The sequence below is a fragment of the Pan troglodytes genome, chromosome 13 (genome assembly GCF_028858775.2).
Source record: "Pan troglodytes isolate AG18354 chromosome 13, NHGRI_mPanTro3-v2.0_pri, whole genome shotgun sequence".
In the NCBI taxonomy this organism is placed as follows: domain Eukaryota; kingdom Metazoa; phylum Chordata; class Mammalia; order Primates; family Hominidae; genus Pan; species Pan troglodytes.
The window spans coordinates 83,823,053-83,847,087 of NC_072411.2; positions in this window are offsets into that span (position 1 = coordinate 83,823,053).

Below are 24,035 nucleotides of genomic sequence, written 5' to 3' on the forward strand. Positions count from 1 at the left end.
TTATTTGTTCAAGAGAACAAATTCCTTAGTAGATAGGGGCACTTATAATACACTTGAAGACTTTCTTGTGGTTGATTTCATGTGTGGGTTAACTCTAAAGTAATCTGCATATACAGATTATTCCTTAGTTTTAAATTTGTCATCTTCATAAAGTTCCAACCTAAAACCCTTCCAGGTATTATTACACCCGAGAGTATACGGATCTACCTTAGCTGTTAAAGTCTGAGGGCCCACCCAGAGCGGGCAGATCAGATAAGCACGTCACCCCACAGGAAGCTGCTTTCAGTTGTTTGCTGGGGCATGCCTTGGTATCAGTCACAGATGTTACTCAAAGATGAGACCCCTATAGCCCTTATTCAAAGCCCTTTTACTCTTCTTTGTTCCAATTCTGTAATAAACATTTATCGAATTTTAGATACTGACAAGGCCAGGAATATATGTCTGGCCAGCCACAGCCAGGTAAACATCATACGCAAACTAAAAGACAAATGCAGTCAGGGGAGCTGTGAACACATTCAAGCCCCTGAACTATGACCTGTGCTTTGAGTTCTGTGTGAGACTGAAAAAGAAAAACAGAAGAGTTGCCTGTTAGAGATAGTTTTGTTTTTCTGGTTTTAAAGATATAATCCTTAGATTTGTAAATCATTCTTGGTAAGGGGGAGACACTGCTTTCCAGTTGTCTACCATTTCACTTACCTGAAATTTTTGAATGCATACTCCTATACATTCTTTGTCAGTACATTAATTTTGAAGTCGTTTTATAAAAGTTAATGACTCACGGGGCCATCTGTGCAACTTAAACACAATGGCAACCTATGCAGGTGGTTGCTGTGTGTCATATACTGTGCCTGCTGTGTATATTTCTTCTAATTAGTCATACATCCTGAATCAGTTAAGGATGACTGTGGTGAGAAATACAAATCATACCAGGACTGCTTTTAGCCTGACCTATGGTGAACTTGAATGAGTAAAGTACTCCCTGGAGAGAAAATTGCTCACTGTATAGGTAGGCGTACTCCTTTCTTTCAAGGCAACAGGATACATTTAACAACAAGGAAAAAGGAGTTTATCAAATATATCCTGAGTAAGACCCTTTGGTGGCTGGTTGTTTTTCAGGCTCAATTTCTTGGCTTCTCAGATCTATCCTTTAGGAAAAAAAAAAAGAGTAGTCCAAAAGCTGAAATTCGTCAAGAAACATTTCCTGTTCATGAAGGAGTCCTAGTGGAGGATGGAAACAACTTTAATTTAGGTTCTAGTAAGCAGTCTGGGGTGATTTTCAGATAAACCATGAAGCCATCAACTTGTATTTAATTTGCTGTCATAAAATTTAATTACCCTCAAGCAAAACAAGTTCTAATTAGATGTGATATGAAAAAATTAAAACACAGCATATTAACAAGTGAAACTGATCTCTAGATAATAAAAGTGAGAGAAAGTACATATTGAACTTAAGGAGTGGTCTGGAAAGAGTACCAACAACTAAACGAGGAAAATTTAGTGTGGTCGTGGTAGGAGGAAAGGTAGCCAAAGAAAAGAATCCTGTGTTAATGAGCCTCTGGTCAGTGACTGAGACTATAGAAAAGAGTAAAAAATAAAATGAAAAAAGTCAAAGGAATTCTAGGTTATCTGCACTCACCTCATTGTACGACAGATGAAGAAACTGAGGCCTCTCATGGCAAAGTGACTTGTTCAAGGACACAAGGCAAGACAATGTTATTACTAAGGCATATGTATGTCCTCTTCTTCATTGTTAGGTAATGTATGCTAAAGTATAGTAGGCACTGTCTTCATACTTGGATGTGAAAAGAGGAAGTTTCTAGTAGTATTTAAGATTATAGGTAGACTACCAATAAAATAATTTGCTAAATATACATGATACTCATTTAAAATAGATTCCTTCTACCAGTAATGTCACAATTGGTAGTGTATGGAGGGTTTTGTCCATGTAATCCAAATTTGTGGCAAATTTTAGAAATTTTTCTTGGGAAAGGAAATTTAATAAGAAAGTGATACAAACTTGAAATATAGCTTTAACAATCAATAAATTATCTAAGTACTTTTAAATGGACTGGAAGACCGAAGATGTATAGATGGCAAACAAGTGTATGAAAAGGTTCAAAATCATTTGTCACTGGGAAATTAAAAATTAAAACAACAATGAGATTATACTACACACCTATTAGAGTGGCTAAAATTCCAAAAACAGATAATATCAATTGCTGGTGAGGATGTGGAAAAAGGAACTCTCATTGGTTGCTGGCAGAAATGCAAAATAGTCTAGCCATTTTGGAAAGCAGTTTGGCAGTTTGCAGGAAGCTAAACATGGTCCTAACATATGATCTAGCAATTGTTCTAGGTGTTTACCCAACTGAATTGAAAACTTATGTCTACCCCCAAATCGCCATGCAAATGTTTAGAGCAGCTTCATTCATAATTGTCCCAAACTGGAAGCAACCAAGATGTTCTTCACCAGGTGAATGAATGAAAAAAACAAAATAAAACTATGGTACATCCATACAATGGAATACTATTCAGTAATAAAAAGAAATGAGCCATCGAGCAATGAAAAGACATGGATGAATTTTCAATGCATATTGCTATGTCAAAGAAGTCTGTCTGAAAGGCTATATGCAGTATGATTCCAATTATATGACATTCTGGAAAAGACAAAACTACAGAGATAGAAGCAATTAGTGATTGCCAGAGGTTTGGTGTGGGAGAAGGGGTGCACAGAACAAGTGCGGCTCAGGAGAAGTTTTAGAGCAATGAAACTATTCTGTATGGTATAACTGTGGATATGTGTCACTATGTATTTGTCAAAATCCATAGAAATGTACAGTAGAGAGAGTAGAGCTTAATGTATACAAATTAAAGAAAAAACATTTATGAGGTTGGGAGAATCCCAAGATGAAATGTCCAACATGACAAAGATTGTAACTGTATTACAAATGTGTGAAACAACCTCACTGTAGGTTCTATAGGGGAAGGTTACTGACCTAAGTAACTGGAAATGAGTGAGGTCTGTATGACTGAAAAAGATGGCAAAAGAAATTATACATAAGCACTATACACTCATTAATGAAGTTGTTTCCCACAGGGATAAAAGTTTTAATACCATTATACATATATACTGAAATTGAACAATGAAGTAAATGGATGATGAATATTAGATGTCAGGTATCTCACTTTTGGAAAGAGAGGTTACAGATAAACAAGGGGACGAGGCCAGAATAACCCACGTGGTAATGGATTAGTCAGAAGCATCAGTATGAATTCATGTTTAGCTTCATATAGCTAAAACATGGTCACATATGGAAATATTTAGAGATATGCGCATATGTATAGGCTAGTATTCACACAGGTATCTTGCTGATCTGTCAGCTGAGAGGGCCAAGAAGCAATGACAGTTTAGTAGCATGGACACTAAGCATCGAGTTCTTGGGTTCCCATACCATTCTGCAATAAAAGGAATGAGGGCTTCTTGGGGGAAATGTCTGATTCTAAGACTGGAACAAGAAATATACAAGTAAGATTTGCGTATTTGTAGTACCACAAAAAAGGAAGTACTCAGAAAAAGCCAACAAACAAACAAAACACAATGATAGGGGCACATCAAAGGGACACAAGATCTCACTGAAAGAGCTCCCAGTAGTAAAAATTGGAACAATTTGAGCAACCATAATAAATAAAGTAGCATCAGATTATAACCCAAAGTATAAAATAAATATTCAAGTAGCATTGGATTATAATCCAAGGTATAAAAATTATTCAACCAAAATAAATAAAGTAGCATCAGATTATAATCCAAAGTATAAAATAAATATTCATTAATCCATACTGACATAAATGATTGAATAAATAAATAAATAAATAAATAGAAGGAGAAGAGACCACCTCCCTTGCAGAAATATTTCAAATAATTTAGGTAGATAGTCCTCAAGGAGGTAGAGCATAATTCCCCAGTCCTTAAGTGGGAGCTGTGCATAGGGACTCCCTACCAACGAGTACATGATAGAAAGCGGTGAGGAGAATAACTTCATAGTGGAGACACCTGATAAACACATCTCAGCCAGGTGATCACCACCAACAGTGATATCAATAGATCACCGTAGTGATGGCAATATGCCCTTGATAGATGTGATGAAAATGGCATTTTAACTTTTTGAGCTTTCTCCCAAAAACACATAACCTCAGTTTAATTGTTAGTCAGATCCCAACTGAGGGATATTTTATAAACTATCGGACCAGTACTTCTCAAAACTAAATGTTATCAAAAACAAGGTATGAGCCAGATGTGATGGCTCATGCCTGTAATCCCAGCACTTTGGGAGGCCAAGGCAGGAGGATCACTTGAACCCAGGAGTTTGGGATAGTGAGACCTCGTCCCTGCAAAAATTTAAGAAAAATTGGCGGGGTGTGGTGGTGCATGCCTGTTCCAGCTACTAAGGAGGCTAAGGCAAGAGGATCACTTGAGCCTGGGAGATTGAGGCTGCAGTAAGCCATGATTGTGCCAGTGCACTCCAGCCTGGGCAACAAAGTGAGACCCTGTCTCAAAAACAAAAAACAGACAAAACCAAAAAACAAGGTAAGTTTGAGAAACTGACATAGCCAAGAAGAGTCTACAGAGACATAATACTACATGCAATATGGTACCTTGGATGGGATCCTGACACAGAAAATGAACATTAGGTAAAAATGAAAGGAAACTGATTAAAGTATGCACTTTAGTTCATAATGTGTCAATATTGGTTCATTAAGTGTAGAAGGTATATCATACTAATGTAAGATATTAATAATAAGGGAAACTGGGTGTGGTGTATATGGAAACTGTACTATCTTCCCAATTTTTTTCATACTGTTCTAAAACAAGAAAAGTTTACTTAAAAAATGTGTTGGGGGAAGAGGTTCATATTGGGGTGCTGAGTTTCATATGTTTGCAGGACAAATAATGAGATTAGGTGTTCCACAATGCCCTGAATCATAGGGCTGGCCATTTTGATCTTGCCAATAGTTTCAAAGCAATTTTTTTAAAGTAATTTTTTTTAGAGGTAGAGGGGTGGAAATTGTTTCAACAGGTACGTACTACTGTATTTTAAGATGGAATGAAGTGGGAAACACTATTTTACTTTAATCTTAGAGGATATTAATATCACAAAAGTAATATTTTTTTAATACTCACCTTACATTTCTTCAGGTTTCCAGTTCCACAGATGACCAATTAGTAACCAGGGATCAGTTGAAAGAAGAAAAATCTTGATGTTTTCTACATTGGGAAATACAATTATGTATCACTTCATGATGGATATATACTCTGAGAAATGCATCATTAGGCAATTTTGTCCTTGCGAGCATTATAGAGTGCACTTACACAAACCTAGATGGTACAGCCTACTATACACCCAGGTTATATTGTACAGTCTATTGCTCCTAGGTTGCAAACCTATATAGCATGTTACTGTACTGAATAGTGCATTCAATTGTGATACAATGGTATTTGTGTATCTAAACATATCTAAACATAGAAAAGGTACATTAAAAATTCAGTATCATAATCTTATGGGACCACCAGTACACATGTGGTTCATGACTAACTGAAATGGTGTTATGCAGCACTTTACTATACTAAACATAGAGTCTTTAGGATTTTCCATGCTAAAATCTTTCTGAAATGATACATTCTCACCACATTCAATTGTTCAGGGACAGACCATCTAGTTTGTAAATTCTGCATTTCTTTAGCTTTCCTCATTATCCTCTCTGCCAGTCTGTCATTAGATGGAAAAAGATTATTTTTACAGGGTGAAAAGAAAAAACACAGAGCATCAAAAGTATTACCCAAAATGGGCTTCTTGAATTATCTGCAGATCTGATTTTTGTATGCTATTTTTCCCACTTAATGCACTGTCACTTGGCCATATCTGGGCATATTTCAGATGCCCAGAATTGAGATTGTTAGCAGAAAGCAGTCCTGCCAGCAGATTGTTCATGGTTCAGAATCTCCTGTCCTTTCTTCACTCTGACCAAGTCACACTTGCTGATGGCCTTGGGTTTATAAGCCATTCTTAAAGATCCACTTAAATTTGTGCTCAGAACTGATGCTGACTTCAAGTGTGATCTGGTCATCAGGTTGCCGGTATCCAATATGATACTTTACCAACTTAGAGGCGGATGAATCATCAGTACCATTTCTTCCCACACCTGAATCCTGCTTAGAGGCCTTGGCCTCAAATACGCCTTTTATAATCTCTTACAGGAGAAAATTAGCAGCGAAGTCTTAGGCCATTTAATGAACTTATAACATGTTTGAGAGCAAGGGAAACAAAGAGGTTTTTACAAAAGTTGGGCCAATCTGTAAACACAGTACTGATCAAATTCCAGCAAACCTAAACTAGAGGGCATACATACTAAATATCCTACAGTTTCAGTTTTCTTAATAACAAGCAACAGAGTGTCTGTTGCGTTCATAACACAACACAATTCTTTTACTTTCCATCATTCTCTTTATTTCTGCATATACTCTATGTCAGTCTTTCAAACACACTATTCTTCAATAGCTTGTGCTAATCTGCTCTCATATCACTTTCTCAACATCTTACCAGACCACTGAGCACACACTAATGCCACTGGAACGTTTTCTATAGTGTGAGTGTGTATGTGTTTGTGTGTGAGTGTGAGTGGGTGTGCATGTCAGGAGGGAGTAATTTCTTTCATAGGCCAACATAAATGAAAGGCTCTTACTAGCTTTGTGGAGAGAATTTCAGCTCTTTTGGTCAAAGGAAAGGGAATTTACTAGGTTAAGGGCCCCATGTCCATGTAAAATGACGCACTAACTTCCCAACCAAGTCAGACAAGAAAATTTACAATGAAGGGTGAGCTTCTTATAGCCAGGTAGCCATTGTGGCCCACATGAAAGGCTGGCTGTTCTTTCCCTCTAAAGAGAGCATGGGCTAAGAAAGTCAGCAAGTCGGTTGTCTTGTGAATCACCTCTACAATGGCACGGGGTCTGGGTACACAGGGGACAGGAGGGTAAGGGAGGTGAATGAATGAGAAAGGTACATGGTCATGCCTCTGTTTCATGAGTCTTTCTTTGCTTTGATAGCTTGTGTCATGTGTGAAAGGGGCGGTGAAATTTAGGTTTTTTAGAAAAGTCTGATAGCTGTGAGTTTTCTGGGGCTGCTATAACAGAGTACCACAAACTTGGGGGCTTAGAACAACAGAAATGTATTATCTCAAAATTCTGGAGGCCAGAAGTCTGATATCAAGATGTTGGCAAGGCCATGCTCCTTTCAAGGGCATTAGGGAAGGTTCTTTTCCAGGCCCCTCTCCTAGCTTCTGAGAGCTCCTTGCCTTATGGCAGTATAATTCCAATCTTCACATGATATTCCTGTGTGCATGTCTCTGTGTCCAAATTTCCCCTTTATATAAAGGCATGAGTCATATTGGTTAAGGGGCCTACAGTACTCCATTATAGCTTCATCTTAACTGTATCTTCAACAACGCTATTTCCAAATAAGATCACATTCTGAGGTACTGGGGATTAGAACTCCAGTGTGTGAATTTTTACACAGTTCAATTCATAAGAACATCAAACTGTATACAGACACTTGGCAATTATCCTGAAAAGAGCAGTTCTTTGAGTTGATACGTCTCTGTGCTAGAAGCCTTTCTTTTTGATCTGTGAAGTAATTAAACCAGTGTTCTGGCCAGGATATGTTGAAATCATAACAATGGCATGAATTTGGGCTGGATATAATTGTACATTTTTTTAGGTAAAATTACAATATTTATGTTAAAATAATATGAAATATTTGCATAACAAAAGCTTTAATATGTGTGATCCATTTTCCTTTGAATTCAAAATATACCTGCAGATGGAAATACACAAAGGTATTAAAAGCAGTTATTACAGGTGGGAAGGAATATAAAGTCTTTCTTTTCTTCCCTTTCTGATTTTCAAATTGTATAGCTAGCAGGATTTATTTTTTTAATACTTTAAGTTCTAGGGTACATGTGCACAACATGCAGGTTTGATACATAGGTATACATGTGCCATGTTGGTTTGCTGCACCTATCGGTCATTTACATTAGGTATTTCTCCTAATGCTATCCCTTCCCCAGGCCCCCACCCCCCGAAAAGCCCCAGTGTGTGATGTTCCCCACACTGTGTCCAAGTAATCTCATTGTTCAATTCCCACCTATAAGTGAGAACATGTGGTATTTGGTTTTCTGTCCTTGTGATAATTTGCTGAGAATGATGGTTTCCAGTTTCGTCCATGTCCCTGCAAAGGACATGAACTCAGCCTTTTTTATGGCTGCATTGTATTTCACGGTGTATACGTGCCATATTTTCTTTATCCAGTCTATCATTGATGGACATTTGGGTTGGTTCCAAGTCTTTGCTATTGTGAATAGTGTTGCAATAAACATACGTGTGCATGTGTGTTTATAGTAGCATGATTTATAATCCTTTGGGTATATACCCAGTAATGGGATCGCTGGGTCAAATGGTATTTCTAGTTCTAGATCCTTGAGGAATTGCCACACTGTCTGCCACAATGGTTGAACTAATTTACACTCCCACCAACTGTGTAAAAGCTTTCCTATTTCTCCACATCCTCTCCAGGATCTTGTTGTTTCCTGACTTTTTAATGATTGCCATTCTAACTGGCATGAGATGGTATCTCAATGTCGTGTTGATTTGCATTTCTCTAATGACCAGTGATGATGAGCATTTTTTCATGTGTCTGTTGGCTGCATAGATGTCTTCTTTTGAGAAGTGTCTCTTCATATCCTTTGCCCACTTTTTGATGGGGTTGTTTGTTTTTTTCTTGTAAATCTGTTTAAGTTCTTTGTAGATTCTGGATATTAGCCCTTTGTCAGATGGGTGGATTGCAAAAATTTTCTCCCATTCTGTAAGTTGCCTGTTCACTCTGATGGTAGTTTCTTTTGCTGTGCAGAAGCTCTTTAGTTTAATTAGATTCCATTTGTCTATTTTGGCTTTCATTGCCATTGCTTTTGGTGTTTTAGTCATGAAGTCCTTGACCATGCCTATGTCCTGAATTGTACTGCCTCGGTTTTCTTCTAGGGTTTTTATGGTTTTACGTCTAACATTTAAGTCTTTAATCCATCTTGAATTAGTTTTTGTATAAGGTGTAAGGAAGGGATCCAGTTTCAGCTTTCTGCATATGTCTAGCCAGTTTTCCCAGCACCATTTATTAAATAGGGAATCCTTTCCCCATTTCTTATTTTTGTCAGGTTTGTCAAAGATCAGATGATTGTGGATGTGTGGTATTATTTCTGAGGGCTGTGTTCTGTTCCAGTGGTCTATATCTCTGTTTTGGTACCAGTACCATGCTGTTTTGGTTACTCTAGGCTTGTAGTATAGTTTGACGTCAGGTAGTGTGATGCCTCCAGCTTTGTTCTTTTTGCTTAGGATTGTCTTGGCAATGCAGGCTCTTTTTTGATTCCATATGAACTTTAAAGCAGTTTTTTCCAATTCTGTGAAGAAAGTCATCGGTAGCTTGATGGGGATGGCATTGAATCTATAAATTACCTTGGGCTGTATGGCCATTTTCATGATATAGATTCTTCCTATCCATGAGCATGGAATGTTTTTTCATTTGTTTGTGTCCTCTTTTATTTCATTGAGCAGTGGTTTGTAGTTCTCCTTGAAGAGGTCCTTCATGTACCTTGTAAGTTGGATTCCTAGGTATTTCATTCTCTCTGAAGCAATTGTGAATGGGAGTTCACTCGTGATTTGGTTCTCTGTCTGCTACTGGTATGTAGGAATGCTTGTGATTTTTGCACATTGATTTTGTATCCTGAGACTTTGCTGAATTTGCTTATCAGCTTAAGGAGATTTTAGGCTGAGACGATGGGGTTTTCTAAATATACAGTCATGTCATCTGCAAACAGGGACAATTTGACTTCCTCTTTTCCCAATTGAATACCCTTTATTTCTTTCTGTTGTCTGATTGCCCTGGCCAGAACTTCTAACACTATGTTGAATAGGAGTGGTGAGAGAGGGCATCCCTGTCTTCTGCCAGTTTTCAAAGGGAATGCTTCCAGTTTTTGCCCATTAAGTATGATATTGGCTGTGGATTTGTCATAAATAGCTCCTATTATTTTGAGATACGGTCCATCTATACCTAGTTTATTGAGAGTCCTTAGCATGAAGGGCTGTTGAATTTTGTCAAAGGCCTTTTCTGCATCTATTGAGATAATCGTGTGGTTTTTGTCTTTGGTTCTGTTTATGTGATGGATTATGTTTATTAATTTGCATATGTTGAACCAGCCTTGCATCCCAGGGATGAAACCGACCTGATCGTGGTGGATAAGCTTTTTTATGTGCTGCTGGATTTGTTTTGCCAGTATTTTATTGAGGATTTTTGCATCAATGTTCATCAGGGATATTGGTCTAAAATTCTCTTTTGTTATTGTGTCTTTGCCAGGCTTTGGTATCAGGATGATGTTGGCCTCAAAATGAGTTGGGGAGGATTCCCTATTTTTCTATTGATTGGAATAGTTTCAGAAGGAACAGTACCAGCTCCTCTTTGTACCTCTGGTAGAATTTGGCTGTGAATCCCTCTGGTCCTGGACTTTTTTTGGTTGGTAGGTTACTAATTATTGCCTCAATTTCAGAGCCTGTTGTTGGTCTATTCAGAGATTCAACTTCTTCCTGGTTTAGTCTTGGGAGGGTGTATGTGTCCAGGAATTTATCCATTTCTTCTAGATATTCTAGTTTATTTGCATAGAGGTGTTTATACTATTCTCTGATGGTAGTTTGTATCTCTGTGGGATCGGTGGTGATATCTCCTTTATCATTTTTTTATTGTGCCTATTTGCCTATTTGAATCTTCTCTCTTTTCTTCTTTATTAGTCTTGCTAGTGGTCTATCAATTTTGTTGATCTTTTCAAAAAACCAGCTCCTGGGTTCATCGATTTTTTGAAGGGTTTTTTGTGTCTCTATCTCTTTCAGTTCTGCTCTGATCTTAGTTATTTCTTGCCTTCTGCTAGCTTTTGAATGTGTTTTCTCTTCCTTCTCTAGTTGTTTTAATTGTGATGTTAGGGTGTCAATTTTAGATCTTTCCTGCTTTCTCTTGTGGGCATTTGGTGCTATAAATTTCCCTCCACACACTGCTTTAAATGTGTCCCAGAGATTCTGATACGTTGTGTCTTTGTTCTCATTGGTTTCAAAGAACATCTTTATTTCTGCCTTCATTTCATTATTTACCCAGTAGTCATTTAGGAGCAAGTTGTTCAGTTTCCGTGTAGTTGTGCAGTTTTGAATGAGTTTCTTAATCCTTAGTTCTAATTTGATTGCATTGTGGTCTGAGAGACAGTTTGTTTTGATTTCTGTTCTTTTACATTTGCTGAGGAGCGCTTTACTTCCAATTACGTGGTCAATTTTAGAATAAGTGCAATGTGATGCTGAGAAGAATGTAAATTCTATTGATTTGGGTTGGAGAGTTCTGTAGATATCTATTAGCTCCGGTTGGTGCAGAGCTGAGTTCAAGTCCTGGATAGCCTTGTTAACCTTCTGTCTCGTTGATCTAATATTGGCAGTGGGGTGTTAAAGTCTCCCATTATTATTGTGTGGGAGTCTAAGTCTCTTTCTACGTCTCTAAGGACTTGCTTTATGAATCTGGGTGCTCCTGTATTGGGTGCACATATATTTAGGATAGTTAGGTCTTCTTGTTGAATTGATCCCCTTACCATTTTGTAATGGCCTTCTTTGTCTCTTTTGATCTTTGTTGGTTTAAAGTCTGTTTTATCAGAGACTAGGATTGCAACCCCTGCTTTGTTTTGCTTTGCATTTGCTTGGTAGATCTTCCTCCATCCCTTTACTTTGAGCCTATGTGTGTTTTTGCACATGAGACATATCTCCTGAAAACAGCACACTGATGGGTCTTGACTCTTTATCCAGTTTGCCAGCCTGTGTCTTTTAATTGGGGCATTTAGCCCATTTACATTTAAGGTTAATATTGTTATGTGTGAATTAGATCCTGTCGTTATGATGTTAGCTGGTTATTTTGACCATTAGTTGATGCAGTTTCTTCATAGCATGGATGGTCTTTATAATTTGGCATGTTTTTGCAGCAACTGTTACTGGTTGTTCCTTTCTATGTTTAGTGCTTCCTTCAGGAGCTCTTATAAGGCAGGCCTGGTGGTGACAAAATCTCTCAGCATTTGCTTGTCTGTAAAAAATTGTATTTCTCCTTCACTTATGAAGTTTAGTTTGGCTGGATATGAAATTCTGGGTTGAAAATTCTTTTCTTTAAAAATGTTGAATATTGGCTGCCACTCTCTTCTAACTTGTAGGGTTTCTGCATATAGATCTGCTGTTGGTCTGATGGGCTTTGCTTTGTGGGTAACTCGACCTTTCTCTCTGGCTGCCCTTAACACTTTTTCCTTCATTTCAATCTCGGTGAATCTGATAATTATGTGTCTTGGGGTTGCTTCTCTTGAGGAGTATCTTTATGGTGTTGTCTGTATTTCCTGAATTTTAATGTTGGCCTGCCTTGCTAGATTGGGGAAGTTCTCCTGGATAATATCCTGAACGGTGTTTTCCAACTTGGTTCCATTCTTTACATCACTTTCAGGTACACCAATTGAACATAGATTTGGTCTTTTCACATAATCCCATATTTCTTGGAAGCTTTGTTGATTTCTTTTTACTCTTTTTTCTCTAACCTTGTCTTCTTGCTTTATTTCATTAATTTGATCTTCAATCACTGATACCCTTTCTTCCACTTGATCAAATAGGCTATTGAAGCTTGTGCATGTGTCACCAAGTTCTCGTGCCATGGTTTCAGATCCATCAGGTCATTTAAGGTCTTCTGTACACTGTTTATTCTAGTTAGCCATTCATCTAACCTTTTCCAAGATTTTTAGCTTCCTTGCAATGGGCTGGGACATGCTCCTTTAGCTCAGAGAAGTTTGTTATTACTGACCTTCTGAAGCCTACTTCTGTCAACTCATCAAAGTCATTCTCTGTCCAGCTTCGTTCCGTTGCTGACGAGGAGCTATGATCCTTTGGGGTAGAAGAGGTGCTCTGATTTTTAGAATTTTCAGCTTTTCTGCTCTGATTTCTCCCCATCTTTGTGGTTTTATCTACCTTTGGTCTTTGACGTTGGTGACCTACAGTGGGGTTTTGGTGTAGATGTCCTTTTTGTTGATGTTGATGCTATTCCTTTCTGTTTGTTAGTTTTCCTTTTAACAGTCATGTCCCTCAGCTGCAGGTCTGTTGGAGTTTGCTGGAGGTCCACTCCAGACCCTGTTTGCCTGGGTATCACCAGCAGAGGCTGCAGAACAGCAAATATTGCAGAACAGCAAATATTGCAGAATAGCAAATATTGCTGCCTGATCCTTCTCCAGAATCTTCATCCCAGAGGGGCACCCGCCTATATGAGGTGTCTGTTGGCCCCTACTGGGAGGTGTCTCCCAGTTAGGCCACACAGGGGTCAGGTACCCACTTGAAGAGGCAGTCTGTCTGTTCTCAGAGCTCAAACGCCATGCTGGGAGAACCACCACTCTCTTCAGAGCTGTTGGACAGGGACGTTTAAGTCTGTAGAAGTTGTCTGCTGCCTTTTGTTCAACTAAACCCTGCCCACAGAGGTGGAGTCTAGTGGCAGTAGGCCTTGCTGAGCTGTGGTGGGCTCCACCCAGTTCGAGCTCCCCAGCAGCTTTGTTTACTTATTCAAGCCTCAGTAACGGCAGACACCCCTCCCCAATCCAGGCTGCCGCCTCGTATTTTGATCTCAAGACGGCTGTGCTAGCAGTGAGCAAGGCTCTGTGGGCGTGGGACCTGCCAAGTCAGGCATGGGAGAGAATCTCCTTGTCTGCTGGTTGCTAAGACCTTGGGAAAAGCACAGTATTTGGGTGGGAGTGTCCCGTTTTTCCAGGTACAGTCTGTCACAACTTCCCTTGGCTAGGAAAGGGAAATCCCCCAATCCCTTGCACTTTCCAGGTGAGGTGATGTCCTGCCCTGCTTTGGCTCACCCTCCATGGGCTGCACCCACTGACCAACTGGTCCCAATGTGATGAACCAGGTACCTCAGTTGGAAATGCAGAAATCACCTGTCTTCTGCGTCGATCACGCTGGGAGCTGCAGACTGGAGCTGTTCCTATTTGGCCATCTTGGAACAGATCTCAATTGTATATCTCTTCAAAAGGTAAATTGTCTCTTTAGAAATAACCCATTTGTTTATCAAAATGTTCATCTTCTTACTTCGATGAGACTACCATTTCCTTTAGTGTACTTCCAAAATACCTCCTGAATAATTCTGCATCCTGATTTTCCAACTTGGTGAAAATGCTTGAGGAGCGGTCAATTAGAAGCAATGGGGCATATGGTGATTTTATGATCAGTAAACTATGTAGAATGGGATTCTCTTATTTTTTTCCCTGATGCTTTGGTCCTTGCTGAAACTGCATTTCTTAAAACTTGAGGAGAAACAATAATTTTAGTTGTTTGGTGTAAGACAGATAGCATTTCAGAATTAATTCTGCAGTGAATTAGAAGTTCTAGAGTGGCTAACACATCTAGTGGACTCCAGATCTCTGATTCTATACTAAGTTTTAATAGTTCCATGTTAACTTTATTCTAAAAATGAATCCATCAAAGGTTTCCCATTGTGAACATGCTTATTGTTAATTAACAATAGAATGTAACATACAATAAAGAAGAAGTATGGGCTTGGCAAAAGCATTCAACTGTTACTTTTTAAAGAAACTAGAGTCTGAATAGGAAGTGAATCATACCTTTTATTTTTTTAAACTTCACAACAAACCCAGAATTCTTATTTTACTTCACTGAGAGAAAGTCTGAGAACCTTGATATTCTCCAGAGCACATAACAGATGCAGTGATAATTCTAAGCCTTAGACATTTGGCATAGTTGAGGTTTTATGACAAGGTACTCTGGCAGAAGAGAGAAGACCCTAATGAGCAAAGTAACCTTGTTAACCTTTAAAGTATTGTCCTTTTGGATCCCATGAGGTTTTTTAACAGATACATCATTTGTTTAGATCATTTCAGTTCTATGACTTGATATATTTCCAAAACTGGCTTCAAGGTCTTATTTATTTTATCCTCCAAATGAGCCTAGTAAAGTAGAAACATAACTGCATTGTTGAAAGTCATTTGTGGTTTGCAAGCTTCTTCTGTCTTCCTTCCCATAAAATACAATTTAGTACTTAAGCTTTTTCTTTCAATAATGTATGCTAAAGCATTGTCCATCGATGCCACATTTCCCTTTATATGTTACAAATAAGGGTGGCTGTGTGAAATAAGACGGTATCTGATTACATGGCCTGGAACTTCCTCTTTCCTAGTTTTTGCACAGCTACAAGGCTGAGAGTTAAACAAAGGGTACGGGACAGTAAGACCTAGTGAGAGCCAGACATGAAGCCTGGTGTGACAGTGGCTGCCCCAAGTTTGGAGGGACCTCAGGAGACCCATTTTATTCCAGGTCCAGGAGGAGACTGGCCTCTGCTTGCTTTAAATACAGACTTCATGGATGCAGCAAGGAGGGTCTGAAGTTTACAGGGAAAGGCAAGGATTTTGTAGCTCTTAGGAGCTTCGTTATTACCATCAGGTAGCTGCCAAGCTCAGCGCCCTTTTGCTTGGCAATCAGTCTGAGTACTCTTTCCCCTCCTGCCAACTTGCCCAAGGAAGGCCTAAGCCACATGCTACTAAGTAACAATTTGCCAAATATACTAATTTCCTATTGGTTATTTGTTCTCTAGAAGCCCAGCATTTCTGAAATCACTAAAACTTCACTGTGTGGAAACTATCACACACACATTTATTTTTGCTTCTCTCTTCATTACAGGGATAGGAAAGTGCATATATTAGTAGAGTTTTACCTCCATGGCATTTGCTGCTTTTACGCCATATGTAGTGATAATAGTAGAGAATATAGGCAGAAGAAGAAAGCCCCCCTCCCACCAAAACAAGCAACATTATTAAAAATTAACCGTTGCAGAGAAAAAGAAGTGCTTATACACTGTTGGTGTGTAAATTAGTTCAACCATTGTGGAAAGCAGGGTGACGATTCCTCAAAGAGCTAAAAACAGAACCACGATTCAACCCAGCAATCCCATTCAACCCAGCAATCCATTCAACCCAGCAATCCCATTACCGGGTATATACCCCAAGGAATATAAATTGTTCTATCATAAAGACACATGCATACGTATGTTCACTGCAGCACTATTCACAATAGCAAAGACATAGAATCAACCTAAATGCCCATCAATGATAGACCAGATAAAGAAAATATGGTACATATACACCATGGAATACTATGCAGCCACAAAAGAGAAAGAGAGCATGTCCTTTGCAAGAACATGGCTGGAGCTAAAGGCCATTATCCTTAGGAAACTAACACAGGAACAGAAAACCAAATACTACCTCTTCTCACTTTTAAGTGGGAGCTAAGTGATGAGTACACATGGACACATAGAGAGGAACAATACACACTGGGGCTTCCTGGAGGGTGGAAGGTGAGAGGAGGGAGAGGATTAAGAAAAATAATTAATGGGTACTAGGCTTAATATGTGGGTGACAAAATAATCTGTATGACAAACCCCCATGATGTGGGTTTACCTATATAACAAGCCTTCACATGTACTCCTGAACTTAAGAGTTAAAAAAAAAGATTAACCTTTACTGCATGCTGCCTCTGCACCAGACACTGAGTTAACAATTGCACATGTATTATTTTAGTTAGCCCTCAAAACAGCTTGAAGAGGTTGGTTTGAGAGGTTGGGTGTCTGACAGGTCACACAGTTTTGTATGCATGATCCATCAAACTTACCTTTATCCCATTCTTTAGAATGGGATGGAAACCTACGACTGCCTATTACAGAGTGAAGCTCTTAATTGTGCTACATATTGGCTACCTTTCTTTCCCTGTCGCATTTAGTTTGTGATGGGAATAGAACAGGAGCATAGGAAGAAAATGAATAGTTACAAATCAACTCAGTAGAGAGTAATTAGAATGTGTGTACTGTCTACTTATTGACTGTAAATTGTGATTTGCTAGCGTCCTGGGTTGTGAATGCTTGCTAGCAGGGTTCATGAGTACATAATTACCTAACATTGCTTAATGTGGCCAGGATAATCTGTCCTTTGATGAATCCAAGTGTGAGAGAGAGATCTTACATTTCTGGATTAAGATTCTTCCTGAGATTTGTAACCTCAAACATTTGGCCAGCTTCCTTACTGTGCATCCCCAGTTTGAAGCCCAAAGGATTATTAGGCAGAATGGACTAGTTCATTAAGCATCTTTCCACTGGCTGTGGGTTTGAGTGCCTATGCTCTGTCCTAAAGCATCCACAACTGATTTCTACTCTTGAAGTCTGGGGGTTAGACATGAGCTGGTCCCGAACTCACATAGTGAACTCTGTCTGGCTTGAATCTTCCTATAGGAAGATTATAGGAACCAGTCTAGGAACTGAGTGCTGTACAATGCAGAATTGATTGGCTACTATGTCACAACTAAAAAAATGATATCTGGATGCCCTGAGATTATTTGGACCTGTGTTTTCCTTCAAAGAAAAGTAATTTTTATTTGCTTTTTAGAAATCCACTTTTGTTAAATAATAACAAGATATTTTTTAAAAATACAGACTATATAAAAAGAAAACTATAAACCATAGTTCCATTGCCCAGAGATCAACACTAACAGGTCTATTAATATCCAGTCTTTTTTCTAGTTTTATTAAAGAGAAGTGTGTGTATGCATGTGTTTACATTAAACATTATTTGCTCCTTATTAATTGGTCCTTAGTAAATATTTGTTGAGTAAATGAAAAATTAACATTAGATTCTGACATTTTTTTCAGAGGAATTTTTAAATACACAATTACAGTGTTGTCCCCATAATGAGATACACATTTCATAATAAAATTATTTACTTTGAATCCAAATGCTATCGTGAGAGTAATTTGGCACCAACAATATCACATTATTAAAAGAATATTAATGTGGTCAGTTTAGTCAGGTGTGGTTTGTTTTTTAGGACTTCTCTGATGTGATGAATATTTTACGTGTTGATGGTAATAATAATTGCTAACATGTACTGAGTGCTTAGAATACATTAGCAATTAGGAAAATTTCTCATTGCTCTCCATTTATTAACTAATTTAATATTCAAAACAGCCATAAGATTACCTGCAGGTTACAGAGGAAGAAACTAAACTAGTTTTCTCCAGGTCACACAGTTAATGAGTAGTGGAACAGGGATATGAACCCAGGCAGTCTGGGTCCAAAGCCTTTGAGTATAGCTACTATACTATAACAGGGCACTCTTCCAGGCATATTATACCATGATTTCCCTTTCTGGAATTTTTATGTTAGTTAATCATTAGTCAATTTGAGTATATTTTCACTAGGTGTTACATTTAATATACTTTTGAGAGCAAGTAACAGAAAATATTACTCAAACTGGCTTAAACCCGTGGTTCTCAAACTTTAGTCTGCATCAGAATCCCCTGAAGGGCATCTTAAAGCATGGATTGCTGAGCTAGCTCTACCCTGAGTTTCTGATTCTACATTTCTGGGATAGGGCTTTAGATTTTGTATTTGAACAGATTCCCAGGTGAGGCTGATGCTTCTGGTCTAGGACTATGCTTTGAGAAAACTCACTGATCTTAGTCAAGATTTATGCCTTAGGCTGGCTTAATACAATTCTATGGCTTGATTCCTCTGCATCCCTCTTAGCTATTGTCTCCTCTGTGTATCTTCCTGATCTTCAAACCGTAGCAAGATGACTGCAGCAGTTTTAAGCCTTGAATCTATGCACAAAAGTATCCAACAAAGGAGAACCCAGTTATTTCAGCAATTTTTGTAAGAACAAGGAAATTCCTTTATCAACGACTTTGAAAAATTTCTTTGGGTCTTGACCTACATTAGATCAACTCTCTGTTGAACAAATTCTAATGGACAGGAGAGCTCTGCTTGCTGATTGGCTTAGGCTTAGGTGGAAAAAGAGAACTTTTCTATTTAGTCTTCCTTTCTACTGTTTAGGTTCAAAGCATGTTTTTTAAAAAAGCATTTCCTTTTTCAGTCAAAATCTTCGGAATCTATCTCTGAAAAACTGTAGACTATAAAATGTTACCTTCCCAAGTCACCTTAATAATTAGGCCATATTATTATCTATGTTTTGCAGATAAGGGCTATAAAGCATCTATACTATAATAGTACACATCTAATTTAACTTAAATGAATATAACAATTTATTTTTCTTGAAACTGTATAATGTCTACCATGGTATAATATATAATTGTTTCAGAAATCATCTCTATGAGGTACATATGAAAAATAACCAATCTTGGGCTGGGCACGGTGGCTCATGCCTATAATCCCAGCACTTTGGGAGGCCGAGGCGGGTGGATCACAAGGTCAGGAGATTGAGACTATCCTGGCTAACATGGTGAAACCCCGTCTCTACTAAAAATACAAAAAAATTAGCCCGGTTTGGTGGTGGGTGCCTGTAGTCCCAGCTACTCAGAAGGCTGAGGCAGGAGAATGGTGTGAACCCAGGAGGCAGAGGTTGCAGTGAGCTGAGATCGTGCCACTGCACTCTAGCCTGGGCGACAAAGCGAGACTCCGTCTCAAAAAATAAAATAAAAATAACTAATCTTAAGGGAGTTATGCTGATGTATGTTGTTTTCATATCTAGTTTAATTAAATTTAAATGTCTATACTTAAGTATTTATTATGTATATTATGTATTATGTATGAAACACACATAATATATATTTATTTTACATATACATACAATATGTGTGTGTGTGTGTTTAGAGAGAGTGAGAAAAAAATCTCTTATTATAATGCCTGGCTCATAGAAAGTACCCTATGATAATGTTATATTTTTATTTAATTCAATGTAATAGCTATTTGTTGGGGAACTACTAGCTATGAAGTATTGTGCAAGGAAATGAATAGCTATTAATATATACTGACATTAAACACCGTATATTAAACACCAGGCCCTTTAACATAGGCTCTTCTTAATATACTCATTACAGAGGTAATTTCTCAAGCAAATTAGTCATGTAACTTGTCTCTTGATAACAGCACAGGGAGTTAAGACTGCCAAAATCAACAGCGTATTTCAAAGGCTTCCAGGTTCTCTGTAACAAAGGCTGAGTAAGCCATGACTCATAATCGGGAAACTTCTATTTGAGGGCCTGATTATCTTTCTTCATATCTGGGGTGTGGGAAAGACTGGTAGCAGTGGGCAGCAGGCTAGGGAGGAGTTCCGTTCTGTTTCCAGGGCCACAAAGGGAGTGAGAAGCACATAGTGAAAGTTCTCCAGAGTAGCTTTTTCTCTTTCAAGGGAGCCCTAGAGACACACAGAGTGATCTGAAACATATTCGGGACAATCGAGTTGTTAGAATTCATGATTTACTGCATTATCTGGTTAAGTCCATCATGTACCATCACCCAGGAGTCAACTAGCCTCTGTCTTGCACCAAGCCACTCTGGGTTGCTTGCTGCTTCTGTCTGTGTGTTTTATTTATTTACGTGGGCAGGAGGAGGGAGGAGTAGGGTTGGAGGAGGGAGGAGAAGGGTTAGGGGAGGTATGTTTTTAAGGCCCCATTTTGAACCTGCACATAATATAATTGAAAGAGAACAGTTTTCCAGTTGCCCAGAAACGCATCTAAATTTTGGCTATCATGTACCTTTGTGTGGCCTTGGGTAATGCCTTAACATTTCTGAATCACAGTTTCCTGTTGTTTAAGACAGTGACATTATCTGCATAGTGGATTTGTTGTAAAAAATTAATTACAGTGCAAGTGAAAAAGAGCCATCGCAATGCCTGGCATATAGTAAGCTCTCAAAAAAGAAAAAAGAGGAATAAAAAAAGAAACCTAGTGAGTTGGTGTCATGCTAAATAACCATTATATTTAAAATGACTATGTAATTTATATCCCAAAGATGTTTTTGAGAATAAAAGGATCACTATTAATAATTAGGTTAGGGCTGGGTGCAGTGGCTCATGCCTGTAATCCCAGCACTTTGGAAGGCCAAGGTAGGCAGATTGCTTGAGCTCAGGAGTTCAAGACTAGCCTGGGGAATACAGCAAAACCTCATCTCTACAAAAAATGTGATGGCGCACCCCTGTAGTCCCAGCTACTTGGGGCGCTGAGGTGGGAGAATTCACTGGAGCCACAGAGGCAGAGGTTACAGTGAGCCGAGATCAAAACACTTCACCACAGCCTGGGTGAGACAGCGATATCCTGTCTCAAAAAAATAAAAATAAAAATAAAAATTAGCTCAGAACAACAGACCAAACAAGCACTGTCCTGAGCAAATCTGAAGGCATACTCCTTCTAATTACAATCATGCTGCTCTATTGATGGGGCTAAAGGTAGGAGTCAGAAGTCCTTATTTCTTGAGATCATAAATTTGTAATCACATAACTTTTCTCTAGGTTTCTCTCAGATACTTAATGGTTGTCATTAGATCATGCATACAATATAGTCCGTGATAAGTGATAGGGTAGAGAAAGGAACGTGGATGGCCCAGTTTTCTTCTTCCCCTAAACTGAAAAAAACCTAAATCTCACTTTTTCCCCTAAACTGAAAAAAAAAAAAAAAAGAGAGAAATCTCCCTCTTGCCTGAACAGCAACTGCAAGGCTTAGAACCCACAAAAATACCACTTAGCTCAGACATCAGAGAAATGTCTGTGCAGTTGATGGGCTGAAGGTCAGGAGGAGACTTTTCATAAAAGTTTGCTTTGTAATTCCATAATTTAAGCTCATGATCTGGAAAGTATTTCCTCCTTCCTGTTGTTGTGTAATCCAGGATATACTTTTATGATATACTCGATGGCATTCAAGACAATGACTAAATTCAGAGGCAGTGGAATATTGTTATACCTCCTAATTTAAATTCCTATTTTATATGGCACAAAGAGTCCTGCCATTCTCCTAAAGAAACTTTTTAAAAATGGAGGCTAAAAAGAAGAAATGTGATCATTTTAAACACTTTATATTTTGTAAAATTCCAATTTTAAAACATGGGAAAAGAAATACAATGTATAAAACAGATACATTAAAAATCTGGCATTATCTCTTTATTTTGAATATTGATCCTGAACTGTCTTAACTTTTGCTGTTAAATTCTGACTTTTCTAAGAAATCAAAAGGAGGCACTTTGATCCTTGATCCAAGAAATTGTCTGGGCCTTACCATTTACATTTTAGGAAAGAAGTCTAGAAAAAGTCAAGCTAAAAGGCTGTATGCTACTTCACCTGGCCACTCTCCTACTCACAAAAGTGAACCTGGGCAGATCCTTTATTAGTTCATTCATTCATTCATTTAACAGGAATTTATTATGCTCCTAATAAGTGCCATATTCCAGGCCAAATGCTGGAGATTCAAGCATGGTCATGCCATTTCCAGGCTTAATGTCCAACGAAGCAGATGGCATTGCTGTGAAGAATTATTACTAGAAAACGAGATCAAGATTAATGATAGAGGAAGCTCAAGACACTTTGAGAGCCCATAGTAGTCTATGGGTCAGGGAAGGCTCTCTGAATATGGATCTTTCTCCAGCCGAGTAAGGTGAGCAGGAATTGGTCATTTTATAATAGAAATGGTGTCCAAGGCAGGAAGGACAATCTGTGAGGGAGGGGAAAAAAGAGAGAAGTTGGTGTGAGGATCTGAAAATATACAAGTATGGCTAGAATGAGGGCACTCAGTCACCATGAGGCTAAAGAGACAAGCAAGAGCCCAATTATAGAGGCTTTGAAGTCATATTAGGAGTTCAGGGTTTACCCTGTTGATAGCCGGGGTGTCTCTAAACATTGAGTGATTTTATGAAAAAGGTTGACATGATCAAGTGTGCATTTTATAGAGAGAATTCTAGCTTCAGAAGATCAATTAGAGAATGACATAATGGTCAAGATCAAAATTAATAGCAATTTCTACAAAGATGTTGTCATTGGAAATGGAGAAATTTAGGAAGGAATATTAACAGGACATGGTGATTCCTGAGTAGATGGTGATGCCCCTAAATGACATGGAGAATATAAGGAGAAGAAGTGGGTTTAGAAGGTGGTGATACCCATCAAACAGTTGAATGTGAAATGTCCTTAACATATTCAAGTGAAGATTTCCAACAGAAAGTTGATTGTATGGGCCAAGGACTCAGGAGGGCATGGTGAACCATATTTAGAGACTGGGGAGTCCTTAGGGTATAAGTGGCCTTTGAAGCCTAGGGAGTAAATGAGACACCCTGAAGACAGTAGGCAGAATGAGAGAAGAAGCGGGTCAAGGACAGTCTCCCAAGGAACATCAACATATAAAGGAGCAGGAGGGCCGCTCTTGTGTTTCTCTGGCCCTGAGGTTTCAAAAGGTCTTCATAACAACAGGCAGCATGTGACCGTGATCTAACTGGTGATAAGATGAACTGTCTGATATTATGCATGGGGTTAGAGTGTCAGTCAATATCTACTGGTAGTTCTAAAACTAGATTCCCACTTGAGAAAAACATTTCTTGATGTCCTGTGGAAATGAAGAGGAGTCATAGTCTGACTATGTCACTAATGTTTCTGCAGTTTCTTTGCTTTTCTTTCCCTTCTTTGGTAATGCTCCATCCAGCACATGCTGGCCTGGCAACATTCCAGGCATAAACAGCTTAAAGACTGCTCTCAGTTTATTCTTACATAATATTCTCACTCGTATTATAGAAAAAGGAAGTTTTATGATAGAGTTAGTTGGAAAATAAACCATATGCTTAACCTAGCCATAAACTATACTTAGAAAGACCAAAAATACCTGAAGTGGTAATTCAAGACTCACTTTTCTCAAGAATCTCATAAAAAATAAGGAATGCAAAGGTCCTGATAAAAGCTTTTAAATATACACTGACAATGAAATAGATGCTCTTATTTTTCTGTTTCCAGTCTGCATCACATCCACTTACACACACTGTCTCTTCATTCTAATAGACAAATCTTAGAATGAAGGCATGCTAAATCTGAAAAGATCTCAAAGAGAGTCTCTAATTCAAGC